Source organism: Prionailurus bengalensis, chromosome A1 (assembly GCF_016509475.1).
Source record: "Prionailurus bengalensis isolate Pbe53 chromosome A1, Fcat_Pben_1.1_paternal_pri, whole genome shotgun sequence".
Classification (NCBI taxonomy): Eukaryota; Metazoa; Chordata; class Mammalia; order Carnivora; family Felidae; genus Prionailurus; species Prionailurus bengalensis.
In genome coordinates this window covers 174,474,824-174,491,748 of record NC_057343.1, presented here as the reverse complement: position 1 = coordinate 174,491,748, position 16,925 = coordinate 174,474,824, and the positions used below count along the sequence as shown (strand labels likewise).

General features: G+C 38.4%; 1 protein-coding gene across 5 annotated transcripts in view; it reads right to left on the bottom strand.

Moving 5' to 3' along the window:
* UIMC1 (ubiquitin interaction motif containing 1) overlaps positions 1 to 16,925 on the bottom strand; it is a 117,978-nt gene that overhangs the window by 24,175 nt on the left and 76,878 nt on the right. The window lies entirely within an intron of this gene.

The following is a 16,925-nucleotide window of genomic DNA, read 5'->3' as shown; positions in this document are numbered from 1 at the left end:
AGTAGCTGCTTTATCAAGGTTCCTATAGGAGTGAAATGAATAACAAGAAGCATAACAGAAACATACAAGCTCTTTAAAATTTTTATAATATGTACAAAAAATATATATATCCAAACCAATCATCCAACTTAAAAACTACACTATTCTCGGGGCGCCTGGGTGGCTCAGTTGGTTGGGCGACCGACTTCAGCTCAGGTCATGATCTCACAGTTCATGAGTTCGAGCCCCACGTCAGGCTCTGTGCTGACAGCTCAGAGCCTGGAGCCTGCTTCAGATTCTGTGTCTCCCCTCTCTCTATCCCTCCCCTGCTAACACTCTGTGTCTCTCTGTCTCTCGATAATAAATAAATGTTTAAAAAAATTAAAAAAAAACAAAACACTACACTATTCTCAAAATTGATTATCTGTGTGCTTCTTCCTGATCCCATAGTCTGCCTCCACCCATCTCCACCAAGAAGCCTTTATTGTCAAAATTATATAATTTGTTATTATACAAACACACAGTTTTACCATAAATTCTTAAAACAATATATTGACTATCATGTTAAATTTAGTATTCTGAAATTTGTTTTTTTTTAATAAATTTTTTAAAAGTTTATTTATTTTGAGAGACACAGAGCAAGTGGGGGAGGGGCAGAGAGAGTGGGAGGCAGAGAATCCCAAGCAGGCTCTGCACTGTCAGCTTGGAGCCCAATGTGGGGCTCTAACTCATGAAACCGTGAGATCACGACCTGAGCTGAAACCCAGAGTCGGATGCTTAACCAACTGAGCCACCCAGGCGCCCCGTTCTTGTTTTTTTTTTTTTTTAATCTGAACATTCCTGGATGATTCTTTGGAGTATGAGGTTTTTTGACTTTTTTAAAAAATGTATTTATTGTGAGAGAGAGAAACAGGGGGAGGGAGGGGGGAGGGTCAGAGAATCCCAAGCAGGCTCTACACTGCCAGCACAGAGCCTGATGCGGGGCTCAAACTCACAAACCGTGAGTTCATGACCTGACCTGAAATCAAGAGTGGGAAGCTTAATTGACTGAGCCACACAGGCCCCCCCCCCCCCGCCCCGGAGTATGAGTTTTTTAATTTAAGCTGCTTGTATATATGCCAGCTCCTGCCACTTTCTAGGAATGTGATACTGGGAAAATTATTTTCCTGTGAAGCCTCAGTTTCCTCTTCTATAAAAGTGGAATAATATCTGCTTCAAAAGCTTATTATACAAAAAGCACAGTTCCAGATATATAACAGGTGCTCATAAACGGTAGCTCTTATTGGTTCATATTAGGTATGATTTGTAAAGACCTGGCACATTAAATCCTTTTACTTAATGGAAAAATATTATCTTGCTATCAAGTGTTTCCTTTATATTATGCCCTTAGACTCCTTAGTAATAAGTCAGTCTGTGAATGGACAATTTCTACAGCCACCACCAGAAGTAATTCTGATAGTTCATCTGATCCTTTCATTTTACACACACGCTTTTACAGAGGTGACTTATGTCATATCAACTCAGTTCACTAGGAAATAGTCTGAATCCATCAAACTGTTTCTCCCAGGTAATTTAAAAGCTGACAAGGTCAATTCTGATGAGATCAGATTTCATGTTTGCATTCAGGGATGAAGGATTCTAGTACTCTGTCCTCTTAAAACTGACTGAGGCTTCCATGTTCTCCTCAAACTTTGTGTATTCCTGTCTCCATACATGGGAAGGCAGAATGAACCTGTAGCAATGAAGAATGCTAGCTCTTGAGTCAGGCCAACCTGGGCTTAGGCCCTGGATCTACTGCTTATTAACTATCTGATGCTGCCCTCTCTGAAGCCAGTTTCCTCATGAATAAAATGACGATAACAATAACATTTATCCTCTGAGGTAACTAAAGTCCTGCCTGTGGCTCTAAAATAGTTTTAAAGGAGATGACTGATCTAATATTAATTCCCTGAACTTCCTTCTTTCTTAAAATGTTCTAAATGCCCAAGTTAAAAAGTGTGACTAGATCATGAAATGAGAGAACTTCTCTGAAGTGGGTTTTAGCTGATAATATTCCTTCAACACATAATGCTTTGGATATTAACTCAGGTGTTAATAAGAGCTATTTTATTTTTCAGGAAAGAATAAGCACATCTGGCAGAACACTGCTGAAAGAAATCCTGAGGTCTGGCTCTTTAGCAGTGAGGCACAAAGAGTAGGGGTAACTGAAGCAAAGACAAAGCCAATGTTAAGAGGAATAAGATGAGAAGAATGAAGGCACTAAGGACTCAAGCAGACAGAGACTGCAGTCAGACATCCATTTCACATGCTAAACCATACAGCAACTTTATTAATGCATCACAGCGGAGCTGATATGAGGCAATGTCCCACAGAAAGGATGAAGAGAAGTTGTCAGAAGACAACCAAGATGTGAGGGGAGGGGAAGTGAGAGGCACACCGCTGCTACATTATTAATACTTAATACAAGAGGAGAAGGGTTACATACAGTGCAACCTTTAAGTCTGGGGTAGAGGTAGATATTGGTCTAGGAGTTCATCAGTAGCTATGTCAGTAGACATTCAAATAAGATGGTGGCCACTCAGAAAATGTCAAAGAGTTCTGGACTCAAGTTCTCAAAAGGAATCTACTTTAAATAGTATGCCATTTTGGGTATCTGGCTCCTAGTGACTCCAATTCCAGGCCGCCACCTTCTACTTAGCTTCTTCCTGCCACCGTCAATAGCAATAAAGTCTTTATCCTTTCTCCTTAATGCCCACCCCCCTTAATTCTGCATGGATTCCAATACTCTTTTCCCCCTATCAGTGCTACTTCTATTCACACGAATTAGATCCTTCTACAGAATCAGCACTCTTCTTCAAGAAATAAAAGCTTTGACAGTGTTCACACCAAGAAGTTGGTGTCTCAGGCTGCATAAATCTGGAAACCTGGTGAAAACTGATGGATGGGTAGAAAAAACCTGGAAAGCACCTTCAAAGCAAAAGGCAAACCATTTATAAATAACTTCTATAAATGGATAAGAAAAATACTAAGAACTCAAAAGATACTTGGGCAAAGTTCAGAGAACAATTCTTCAAAGAAGAATTTAAATTTTAAAGAATTTTAAAAAAAGAAAAAAAATTTAACTTTACTACTAATTGAAGAAATATAAATAAAGTACAGTGAAATGCTATTATTTACGTATCATATATGTTATGATCTGTATTAAAAAAAAAAGAAAAAGAAAACGAATATTCCTCAGTATTTGGAATAGTGTGGTAAAAGGAATAGTTTCATATTCTACTGGAGAAAATTTAAATGACTAAAACCTTTCTAGAAAGCAATCTTAAAACTCTGTAGATATAATTCAGTAATTCCACTTTTAGTAATCCTAGTTTAAAGAAATAACTCTAAACAAATTCAGACAATTTATGTAAGACTCATGCCACTTGCTTGTTTTTAAATGTTTATTATTTTTGAGAGAGAGAGAGACACACACACACACAGAATGCGAGTGGGGGTGAGCAGAGAGAGAGGGAGACACAGAATCCAAAGCAGGCTCCAGACTCTGAGCTGTCAGCACAGAGCCCAACATGGGGCTCAAACTCACATGCCGTGAGATCATGACCTAAGCAGAAGTCGGATGCTCAACTAACTGAGCTACCCAGGTGCCCCACTTGCTTGTTTGACTAAAAGATTTTATTTTGGGGGACACCTGGGTGGCTCAGTTGGTTGTGTCTGGTTCTTGGTTTCAGCTAATGTGATGCTCTCACAGTTTGTGAGTTCAAGCCCCGCGTCAGGCTCTGTGTTGATGGCACAGAGCCTGCTTAGGATTCTCTCTCTCCCTCTCTCTCTCTCTGCCCCTCCCCGACTCATACTCTCTTCCTCTCTCTCAAAGTAAATAAACTTAAAAAAAAAAAAAAAAAGATTTTATTTTTCTCTACACCCAACATAGGGCTTCAACTCACATTCCCAAGATCAAGAGTCACATGCTCTGTCAACTGAGCCAGCCAGGTGCCCCAAGGCTTGTGCTATTTTGGACGTGTATCTTTAATAGAAGGAAAAAAAAAAATGGTAAAAAACCTAAGCCTAATATTAAGGGAACCCTTAAACAAGAATCTGCTCTTTTTCTCACCAATCAGAAATTAACCCCCTTCTATTGTATGAGTAGCTAGTGTCTTTATTTTAGTTCTTCAAATGATTTGTGTCATAGTTATGCCCAAGTCTATTTGCCCCACTAGACTGTGTGAATTCCCTGAATATAAATTTGAGGTCCCAGTCAGCTCTGTATCATATCCCTTTACTACCTCTTGAGGACCCCCAGCACCTAGTGCAACACTTCATTAAACAGTAGAAAACAAAATTTTTTGTTAAGGTGAATCACTGTACAAAGCAAATTAATCAACGACTTCAAAGACAGTATAATTTCATACATAAAGGCAAACACACATACATAAAAGACATGAACACCAGATATATACCTGGCCTAATTCTACCACAATTTGGAATAAGCTCAATTCCACAAGATTATAGGAATATTAGACTATATAGAATAATATAGGAGTGTTAGACTGCAACAGTAAAAATCTATAGCCATGCCCCTTTATCCCCTCCTTCCTGGAACACAGATGTGAGGTCTAAGGATAAAAAAGTCACCTTGAGACCATGAATCAAGAAGTCACAAATTAGTGTGCCTGGGTGGCTCAGTCAGTTAAGCGTCTGACTTCAGCTCAGGTCAGGATCTTGTGGTTTGTGGGTTCAAGCCCCGCATCGGGCTCTGTGCTGAAGCTCAGAGCCTGGAGACTGCTTTGGATTCTGTGTCTCCCTGTCTCTCTGCCCCTCCCCTGCTTGCACTCTGTCTTTCTCTCTCTCTCAAAAATAAATAAACATTAAAAAAATTATTAAAAAAAAAAAGGAAGCCACAAGGACTGTAGAAGCAAAAGAGAAAAGTCTAAATTTTCATTACATCACTGAGCCATTGCCTCTCTCTAGATCCTTGTTATATGAGAAAAAGAAACCCTACATATTAAACCTATTGTTAATGGTGTTTTCTGTTACTGTGACTTACAGATTTTTCTGACAGTTACTAACAGGGTTTTGTTACTTGTTCTGACTTAAGAACGATGCATACCCTCTTACTTGGTTACAGTGACTAGTCCAGGAATGGTCACTTAAATCAAATAAAGACTAATCAAAAGTCTTTCTCTAGACTGATCTATGGTTTCAGGAGAAAGAACTCCTTTCCAATAAAGGTGAAAAGTCTACAGCTGCTGGCAGACATTCTGTTTGCCTTTGAAAAGCCTATTGAAAACAGACAAGTAGAGTCAAAAGATGGAGATCTCATCTGAGCTCTTAGATCGAGGTCTGCCTGAAATCTACACCAGACTTCCCAATTACCATGCAAACTAACTTGTTTTTTGCTTAAGTTACTTGAATTGTATTTTCAACACTTGCATCCCAAAGAGTCCTATATACTATAGTGTGAAGTAAACACACAAAAAAATTCTTTTACAAGTAGAAAAAACTCTACCCCATTTTAACCCACATAATTCAAGTTACATTTGTCATTCTACAATTGCCTACTATTTCCTTTCATATTGCCCATACTACAACCACATTGAATCACTTGCTCTTTCCTGTATACTGTTCATACTTTTCTATTTATGTGATGTTGCCTACTGTTCTTTTACATTAATGCCCTTCCATCTCAATCTCTAATCACATTTCCTCTGAAACACCACAGACTTTAAGTCCATTAGTAATTCTGACCTTGTGTTACAGTTATTCATGTTCATGCTTTATCTGCCCAACTGTACTATAATATCTCAGTATGTTTGGATTTGTAGATCTCCCCACAAGCCAGTCTGTCTCCAAAATCCATGTTATTTCTACTAAAACTGTGCTATTTCCCAATTGTTAACACCTCAGTAGTTAGGTGTCAATAGTAATATAGTTAATCTACTTTTCCTAGGTACCACAAAAACCATATTGATACAAGAGTGAAGAGTAAATGGGGTACAAATTACATTCAGGTAGGCAAATTCAGGTATATAAAAAAGAAAAAGTCAAACTTTATCTAATTAAAAAAAGCTTTTCGGGGCACATGGGTGGCTCACTCAGTTGAGCATCTGACTCTTGATTTCAGTTCAGGTCATGATCTCACAGTTCCTGAGTTTGAGCCCCACATCGGGCTCTGTACTGACAGCACAGAGCCTGCTTGGGATATTCTGTCTCTCCCTCTCTCTGTAACCCTCCCCTACTCATGCCCACTCTTTCTCTCTCAAAATAAATAAACATTTTTAAATTTTTTAATAGAAAATAAAAAAAGTTCTTCATTAGAGATGTTCAGGTCTTATGATTTTTGCTAAGCCACCCAAGGTAAGCCTAATTTTAGGCCTCAATCCTTCTCTGTTAGCTCTGAGGCAAGTTTATAACAAGGAATCTCACCTACACTCACCCACTTACTCACTATTATTTTTCGAGGAGACATCCATGAAAAGAAAATCCACTCCTGACAGTATCCTGACTCTAAGCCACACCTGTCTCCAGGCCCAAAGAGTACACAGTTAATGCCTTCAGCTTCCCTAACTCTCCCACCATCTATTTCTTACTAGCTTATTCTTAACACCTTACAATTTTCCCTGCCTTTCATCTTCCCCTCTACCTGGCTTATGGACTATTCTTTAGGTATTGGCACACAGAAACAGACTTCAGAGAGACTACACAGACAAGAGTAATATTCAATAACAGCAGCTACTATTTACTGAACACTTATTACATGCTAAACACAGTGCTAGGTACTTTGTAAAGTGTCTCTGATTCTCATGACAATCCTAATGATGTCAGACTAATTTTATAAACAAGACATCTGATCCTCAAAAGGGTAAGGTCATTTGTCAAATATTATCCAGCTGACAAGTATTAACAGTGGACATTTAAATTCAGATCTGCCTAGTTCCAAAGCCCATGTTTCTCCCACTCTATCATATTGCCAAAAATAAAATTTTGGCTATCCTCCCAGCTTCCACTCTTGTCCCCCACCTAACAATCCATACATACAGCAACCAGGTGATCCTTTACTCAAATATTAATTCATTTTTTTTGCTCAAATCCCTCCAAAGGCTCCTCCTTTGCTCCAATTAAAAGCCAAAGTCCTTACTATGGCCTAAGAACCCTATGTGATCTGTCCACTTGTCCCCTCCCCAATTACCTCTTTAATTTCACTGTTTATCTTTCCCTCACTAACTCCACTCCAGCCACACTGGCTTGTCATTCTCTCATACACACCAAGCCTGTTCACAACCAAAAGTCTTCGTACTTACTGTTCCTTCTGCCTGTAACACACTCTCCTCTCCACCTCGAAATCCTTCATTTCCTTAAGGTCTCTGCTCAGATGTCACCTCCTTGATGGGACCTTCCCTACCACCTATTCTAAATTGCTACCCCTTGACCTCAGTATTCTCCATTCTCTTCCTCTGCTTCCTCTTTTTCTCCAAAATACTTATCACCACTTAACATACTGGATGTTTACTTATTTACTGTCAGTATCCCACTGCTAAAATATAAGCTCCATGAGAACAGGGACTTTGTATATTCTGTTCACTGTACCTGGTATATAGCAGTTGCTTAGTAAATATTTACTAAGTAAATGGAGAGCTTTATTCTTCCTAAATGTTTTAATAAAAATGGTCTCAAACACATTTTCCAGAAAGCAAATACAAAAGCAACCTATCTTTGTTAGTCTAGATTAATTTAACAAATCTTCTCCCCTCAAACAATGCCTTTATTTATTTTTTTTTCAAACAATGCCTTTAAAGAACACTCCTTCTAGTTTTTCCAAACTTGTAGTAGCCATGTCATTGAGCAACAAACTGAGCAGACTGAGCCAACTTACTCAGAGTGTAGTATTATAATCAAATAAAACTTACAGCAAAGTTAATCAGACACATATTTAATGATATGCATAATTGTTATTGTGCTGCACGGTAACTAGGCATAAATGGTAGACACTTCATGTAAATGACTCTAATTACTATTTTTTTTACACAGCCAAACCAAGCATGTCTGGGATCAGATTTAGGGGAAAACAGGAAGGAGGGGAGAGCTGAATACTTAATTCTGGGAGATAAGTCCTCTCTATTATTCCATCTCCTTAGGCATTGGGCGAATGGTCTCCCAGCCTGGGTTATGTGTTTTCAAGAGTAACTCTTTCCCTTCCATGGCAGGAGAGGGGCTCCCTTTTACCAAAAACTGGGCTGAGGGCCTGGCCTCTGTCTCCAGTCATAAAATGTTGAGAGGAACCAAAACAATCACTACTATCTCTGGCAAGGAAAACAGGGGCAGGCAAGATGGTGAAAAAAAAAAAAAAGCAAAAAAAAAGCAAACAGACAGCAAAGTTATTGAGGACGTATGATATGCTAGGCACATGGCACAGTAGCAGGTGCTTTGCATAATTCCCCTAATTACTTTTCCATCCCACCTATATCCCCAAACTCTGTTCTTAAGACACAGGAATAAATCAAGAGTGGAATAGTTCCAGTGGGGACTCCCTGCTGCAAATTCTCTTATAGGGTCAGAGAGAGTAATTTAGGTTAGCAAGTTAACACTACTAGGAAGACTAAGTGGAAGCTGTTGTCTAGTGGCTGTTTCCCTTGCTTCCTTTTTTAATTTTTTTTTAATGTTTGTTTATTTTTAAGAAAGAGACAGAGGGAGACAGAGGATCTGAAGCAGGCTCAGAAGCAGGCTCTGCACTGTCAGTGCAGAGCCTGATATGGGGCTCAAACTCATGCACTACAAGATCATGACCTGAGCAGAAGTCAGACGCTTAACTGACTGAGCCACCCAGGCACCCCTCTTTCGCCTGCTTCCTTCTCTTATCTAACCTATAGGAAGATAAAGGGTCCCCTACTTTCCCATGGGTTTATCCAAACCTATTAGCCTTCCTAGCCCAGGTTAAACCAACCCTCTTTCTGAGATTTCATCCCTATTCACTGCAGCTCTCCATATTCCTATTGCACTTACAGTCAGAATCATTCATGTAGGGGTGCCTGGGTAGCTCATTCAATTAAGTGTCCGACTTCAGCTCAAGTCATGATCTCACAGTTCATGAGTTCAAGCCCTGCAACGGGCTCACTGCTGTTAGCTCAGAGCCTGCTTCATATCCTCTGTCCACCTCTCTCTCTGCCCCTCTCCTACTTGCTCTCTCTCTCTCTCTCTCTCTCAAAAATAAATAAACTTTAAAAAAAAAATCACTCATACAGGTACATCATCATTCACTTTATGTCATCTTGTAATTAATTTCTTAGGTTAATATTTATCTCCCCAATGACACTGCAAGCTCCTTAATGGCAGAAATGTCTCAAACTTCTTTAGTAACCCATGTTAAGTTCTAGCACCATTTAAAAAAAAAAAAGTTCTGGGGCGCCAGGATGGCTCAGTCAGTTGAGTGTCCGACTTCAGCTCAGGTCATGATCTCTCAGTCTGTGAGTTCAAGCCCCGGGTCAGGCTCTGTGCTGACAGCTCAGAGCCTGGAGCCTGTTTCAGATTCTGTGTCTCCCCCTCTTTCTGCCCCTCCCCCGTTCATGCTCTGTCTCTCTCTCTCTCTCCCTGTCAAAAATAAACATTAAAAAAAATTTTTTTAAATAAAAAAAACAACCAAGCATAAATATTTCAATGAAATGAAGTTAAGGAAATAGGGGATAGAAAGTAATCAAATTTCTCACTGTAGGTACACAAGCTGGTGTTGATATTTACAGTATTCTACATTTCTCTTTATTATACTCCTCAGCTAATTTTTAAAACAAATTTCCCTTGAAAAAGAAAGTGTTACTGTTATTCAGGATATAGCAGACATCTTTAAATGGATATCTGAGACAGTTGGATCAGGGCTAAAAGACATACAGTGCCAATAACATACATACTTCCAATTTATCAGAAAACACACATATATCTACATCTGAAAGAGTGCTCAAAACCAGAGTGTAAATCCCACTGAGCAGCATTCGACAGGGTCACTGACACTTGTCCCAGGGGAATAAAGAGAACCTGAAAGGATTTCCCTGAATGAACGACAATGCAAGTCTCAGTCTCCTTTGCCCACCTGATGGTGTCAGCTTCTCAACAAGTTCAATGACAACAACCTGGTTCTGGTGGTATAAGTTGTGGTTCAGAAAACTTAAAAACAATGCTGAACTCATTTCAACAGTAAGATGAATTGTGAATTGCCCCACTAAACTCTAGTAAGGAAGAACAAGCTAAAAAGCAAGTATCATATAGCTGAAAGATGTCTTTGGACAGTAATGAATACCAAAGCCTGCTGTTTAAGCACAGACTATCAGAGTTCAGTCTGGGAGGTGTCAGCAAGAGCTACTTTATACTACCCTTTACCTAACAGCTCTGACCATAATATTATTTTTATTATGGTCATAATAAAGTTATGACCATAAAGTTATTTTTTCTACAGCTCAAGGTACAATCAGCTTCTCAAACTCATTTATCTCTGGACCTCAATGCTGTGTAGGTTGTTGACTCAGATAATTAATACCAGCTGGATAAGCATGTTTGGTGAGATGTGCAAGATAGTTTCTTCCTTCTCCAGTCACCAGATGTCCAACTCCAGAGTTCTTTCAGTCACTGGAACTCTCTGCTAAAAACTCAGACTGAAGAGCTCTGTCAAATTAAAATTGCATCTAAAGCCCTAGTCCTTCAGTGTTCTACTAGAAGGTGATGATGATCAAATGTAGGTCTTCAACTTTCACTACATTTAAAAGATGACCATGCTATTATAATGATGCTTAAAAATGATGACAAAATCTCAAACCCAGTAATTCTACCAAGAATAGTAACAGCCAACTAAAAGTTCTTAAGTACTGGGGTGCCTGGGTGGCTCAATTGGTTAAGCATCTGACTTTGGCTCAGGTCACAATCTCGCAGTTTTTGGGTTCAGACCCTGTGTCGGGCTCTGTGCTGGCACCTTGGAGCCTGGAGCCTGCTTCAGATTCTGTGTCTCCCTCTCTCTCTCTGCCATTCCTCTACTTGTGCTCTCTCTCAAAAATAAACAAACATTAAAAAAAAATTGTTTTTAAGTTCTTAAGTTCTTACTCAATGTGCTAGGAATAGTACTATGCACTCTCCCTAAGATATCTCATTTAACCTTTAAAAAAATAAACAAGGTCATTACTGTTAATTTGAAAGCTGCATAAAAGGAAGGTAGGAACTCAGCACAGAATCACACACTGCTAAGTGACAAAGATGGGATTCAATCTCAAAATAACTAGACTCTAGAGCCCATCTTTTTTTTACTATCACCCGAGCTAGTGATATACATCCTTGGGAAATAACCCCAAAATACAGCAACAACTTCATGCATAATAGGCTCAACAACATGGTGACCTGAATCATGCTAAATGAATAACAGTTAAGTAAATGGAGGCAATTCAGATCACGGAATATTTAATATTAAAAATATTTTTACAGGCACCTGGGTGGTTCAGTCAGTTAAGCATCCGACTTCAGCTCAGGTCATGATTTCATGGTCTGCGAGTTTGAGCCCCTCTTTGGGATCTCTGCTGTCAGCACAGAGCCTACTTCAGATTCTCTGTCCCCTTCTCTCTGTCCCTCCCCCACTCACATGTGCTCGCTCTCTCTCAAAGATAAATAAGCATTAAAAATTTATAGATTTTTTCTTTCAACAACCAGACCAAAACACACCTAGAGTCTGGCATCCTTTTATTATATTTTTTGTGTTATTTTAATTTTTATTTTATTATTTTTTATTTTATTAATTTTCTTCCTCCAAAATGATGAAACGAAGGAATTCACCCCAAAAGAAAGAACAGGAAGAAATGACAGTCAGGAACTTAATCAACACAGATACAACCAAGATGTCTGAACCAGAATTTAGAATCACGATAATACTAGCTGGGGTTGAAAAAAGCACAGAATCCCTTTCTGCAGAGATAAAAGAAGTAAAATCTAGTTAGGATGAAATTAAAAATGCTATAACTGAGATGCAATCTCAAATGGCTGCCACGGTGGCAAGGATGGATGAAGCAGAGCAGCGAATCAGCAATGCAGAGGACAAACTTATGGAGAATAATGAAGCAGAAAAAAAGAGGGAGAGTAAGGCAAAAGAGTACAATATAAGAATTAGAGAATTCAGTGACTCATTAAAAAAGAATAACATCAGAATCATAGGGATCCCAGAAGATGAAGAGAGAGACAAAGGGGTAGAAGGTTTTTGTGAGCAAATCATAGCAGAAAACTTTCCTAACCTGGGGAAAGACACAGACATCAAAATCCAGGAAGCACAGAGAACTCCCATTGGATTCAACAAAAACCGACCATCAACAAGGCCTATCACAGTCAAATTCACAAAATACTCAGGCAAGGAAAGAATCATAAGAGTAGCAAGGGAAAAGAAGTCCTTAACCTACAAAGGAAGACAGATCAGGTTTGCAGCAGACCTATCCACAGAAACTTGGCAGCCCAGAAAGGAGTGGCAGGATATATTCAATGTGCTGAATCGGAAAAATATGCAGCCAAGAATTCTTTATCCAGCAAGGCTGTCATTCAAAACAGAGGGAGAGATAAAAAGTTTCCCAGACAAACAAAAACTAAGAAGTTCATGACCACTAAACCAGCCCTGCCAGAAATTTTAAGGGGGACTCTCTGAGGGGAGAAAAGATGAAACAAAACAAAACATAACAAAATCAACAAAGACTAGAAAGGACCAGAGAACACCACCAGAAACTCCAACTCTACAGGCAACACAATGGTAATAAATTCGTATCTTTAAGTACTCACTCTAAATGTCAACTGACTAAATGTTCCAATCAAAAGACATAGGGTAACAGAATGGATAAGAAAACAAGATCCATCTATATGCTATTTACAAGAGACCCATTTTACACCTAAAGACACCTTCAGATTGAAAGTAAGGGGATGGAGAACCATCTATCATGCTAATGGTTGCAAAAGAAAGCTGGAGCAGCCATACTTATATCAGACAATCTAGATTTTAAAATAAAGACAGTAACAAGAGATGAAGAAGGGCATTATATCATAATTAAGGGGTTTATCCAACAAGATCTAACAATTCTAAACATTTATGCCCCAAATGTGAGAGCACCCAAATATATAAATTAATCACAAACATACAGAAAAACTCATTGATAATAATACCATAAATAATATGGGACTTCAAGACCCCACTTACAACAATGGACAGATCATCTAAACAGAAAATCAACAAGGAAACAAAGGCTTTGCAGGATACACCGGACTGGATGGACTTAACAGATATATTCTACCAAACTTTTAAAGAGAGTTAACACCTATTGTTTTGAAGCTGTTCCAAAAAATAGAAATGGAAGGAAAACTTCCAAACTCATTCTATAAGGCCAGCATTACCTTGATTCCAAAACCCAGACAAAGACCTCACTAAAAAAGAGAACTACAGACCAGTTTCCCTGACGAACATGGATACAAAAATCCTCAACAAGATACACTAGCCAATGGGTTCCAACACTAAAAGAATTATTCACCATGACCAAGTGGGATTTATACCTGGGATATAGGGCTGGTTCAATATGCACAAAACAATCAATGGGATACATCACATCAATAAAAGAAAGGACAAGAACCACATGATCCTATCAATAGATGCAGAGAAAGCATCTGACAAAACACAGCATCCTTTCTTGATAAAAGCCTTCTAGGGACAGAAAGATCATATCTCAATCATAAAAGCCATATATGAAAGACCCACCGCTAATATCATCCTCAATGGGGGAAAACTGAGAGCTTTCTCCCTAAGGTCAGGAACACAACAGGGATGTCCACTGTCACCACTGTTATTCAACATAGCGTTGGAAGTCCTAGCCTCAGTAATCAGACAACATAAAAGAGTAAAAGGCATCCAAATTGGCAAGGAGGAAGCCAAACTTTCACTCTTCGCAGATGACATGATACTCTATATGGAAAACCCGAAAGATTCTACCAAAAAACTGCTAGAACTGATCCATGAATTCAGCAAAGTCGCAGGATATAAAATCAATGCACAGAGATTGGTTGCATTTCTATACACCACTAATAAAGCAACAGAAAGAGAAATCAAAGAACCAATCCCATTTACAATTGCACCAAAACCATAAAATACCTAGGAATAAACCTAACCAAAGAGGTGAAAAATCTATACACTGAAAACTATAGAAAGGTTATGAAAGAAATTGAAGAAGACACAAAAAAATGGAAAAATATTCCATGCTCATGGATTGGAAGAACAAATATTGTTAAAATGTCAATACTGCCCAAAGCAATCTACATATTCAATGTAATCTCTATCAAAATAGCACCAGCATTCTTCACAGAGCTAGAACAAACAATCCTAAAATGTGTATGGAACCAGAAAAGACCCTGGATAGCCAAAGTAATGTTGAAAAAGAAAACCAGAGCTGGAGGTATCACCATCCTGGACTTCAAGATGTATAACAAAGCTGTAATCATCAAGACAGTACAATACTGGCACAAAAACAGACACATAGATCAATAGAACAGAAGACAGAACCCAAAAATGGACCCACAAATGTATGGCCAACTAATCTTTGACAAAGCAGGAAAGAATATCCAGTGGAATAAAGACAGTCTCTTCAGCAAATGGGTGTTGGGAAAACTGGACAGCAAAATGTAGATAAATGAACCTGGACCACTGTCTTATACCATACAAAAAAATAAACTCAAAATGGATGAAAGATCTAAATGTAAGACAGAAAGCCATCATAATCCTTGAGGAAAAAGCAGGCAAAAACCTCTTTGACCTTGGCTGCAGCAACTTCTTACTCAACATGTCTCCAGAGGCAAGGGAAACCAAAACAAAAATGAACTCTTGGGACCTCGTCAAAATAAAAAGTTTCTGCACAGCGAAGGAAACAATCAGCAAAACTAAAAGGCAACCGACAGAATGGGAGAAGATATTTGCAAATGACATATCAGATAAAGGGTTAGTATCCAAAATCTATAAAGAATTTAGCATACTCAACACCCAAAAAACAAATAATCCAGTGAAGAAATGGGCAAAAGACATGAATAGACACTTTTCCAAAGAAGACATCCAGATGGCCAACCAACACATGAAATGATGCTTAACATCACTCATCATCAGGGAAATACAAATCAAAACCACAATGAGATACCACCTCACACCAGTCAGAATGGCTAAAATTAACAACTCAAGCAACAAGAGATGTTGGTGAGGGTGCGGAGAAAGGAGATCCCTTTTGCACTGCTGGTGGGAATGCAAACTGGTGCAGCCACTCTGGAAAACAGTATGGAGGTTCCTCAAAAAGTTAAAAATAGAACTACTCTACGACCCAGCAACTGTACTAGGTATTTATCCAAGGGATACAGGCGTGTTGTTTTGAAGAGACACATGCACCTCGATGTTTATAGCGGCACTATCGACAGTAGACAAAGTGTGGAAAGAGTTCAAATGTCCATCAACACATGAATGGATAAAGATGAGGTGTGTGTGTATATATATATATATATATATATATATATATATATATACACACACACACATACAATGGAGTATTATTTGGCAATCAAAAAGAGTGAAATCTTGCCATTTGCAATTACGTGGATGGAACTAGAGGATATTATGCTAAGCAAAATTAGAGGAAGACAAATAGCATATGATTTCACTCATATGTGGAATTTAAGACACATAACAGATGAACATAAGGGAAGGGAAGCAAAAATGATATAAAAACAAGGAGGGGGACAAAACATAAGAGACTCTTAAGTACAGAGAACAAACTGAGGGTTGTTGAAGTGGTTGTGGGTGGGGGGATGGGCTAAATGGGTAAGGGGCATTAAGGATTACACTTGTTGGGATGAGTACTGGGTGTTATACATAGGGGATAAATCACTGGAATCTACTCCTAAAATCATTATTGCACTATATGCTAACTAACTTGGATGTAAATAAGTAAACAAATAAATTAAGTTAAAAAAATATATATATATATACATATATACATATATATACACATGTAACTTTAGTGACATGGGGGAAATTTCATGCTAGTAAGTAGAAAAAGCAAAACAGAAAATTTTACAGATGGTGAGATGTCCACTATATAAAAAGCATATCTGTACATGGAAAGATCTAAATTTACTGCTAAATAAAAAAAGGCAAGTTATAGAATAATATATATACTATAGCATGGTCCCATTTATGTAAGTAGTATGTGACTCATTTTAAGTATTTAATAAATATGGGGCACCTGGGTGGCTCAGTCGGTTAAGCTTCCAACTTCAGCTCAGGTCATGATCTTGTGATTCATGAGTTCGAGCCCCACCTCAGGCTCTGTACTGACAGCTCAGGGCCTGGAGCCTGCTTTGGATTCTGTATCTCCCTCTCTCTCTGCCCCTCCCCTGTTCACACTCTGTCTCTCAAAAATGAATAAATATTAAAAAAAAAGTTTTAACAAATAAATATAAACAATTATTATTACAATGAACATGTACTACTTTATAATCAGAAAAATCTACAAATTTATTTAATTATAAGTTTATAAGTTTAGGTACTTCCTTACATAATAAATAAAAAGTGTGTTATATCGGAAAAATTAAATAACATGTGCCTTTCTTTCCTGGAATTCCTACCTTATAAAATACTTCACAATTATACAATTTCAGACTAAATACTTCCAAGTTATGGGAATCAAGTGGGACTAAGAAGTGCAACACGCTTAAGGAAAGGCAGGATTGGGGATGGTAATGGACTGTGATCAACAAGCAGATTCTCTTGGTCAATATCTCACACTGCACCAAAACTAAGGTTTTTGATGTAGTCTTCAAGAGGTAACCAACGGTTCCAGGGGTGATACAGCAGAGACATATAGCACATGAACAGAAATGGGGGATACTTTTTGGCTTCTGTTTTTAGTTAGAATTTCTACACACAT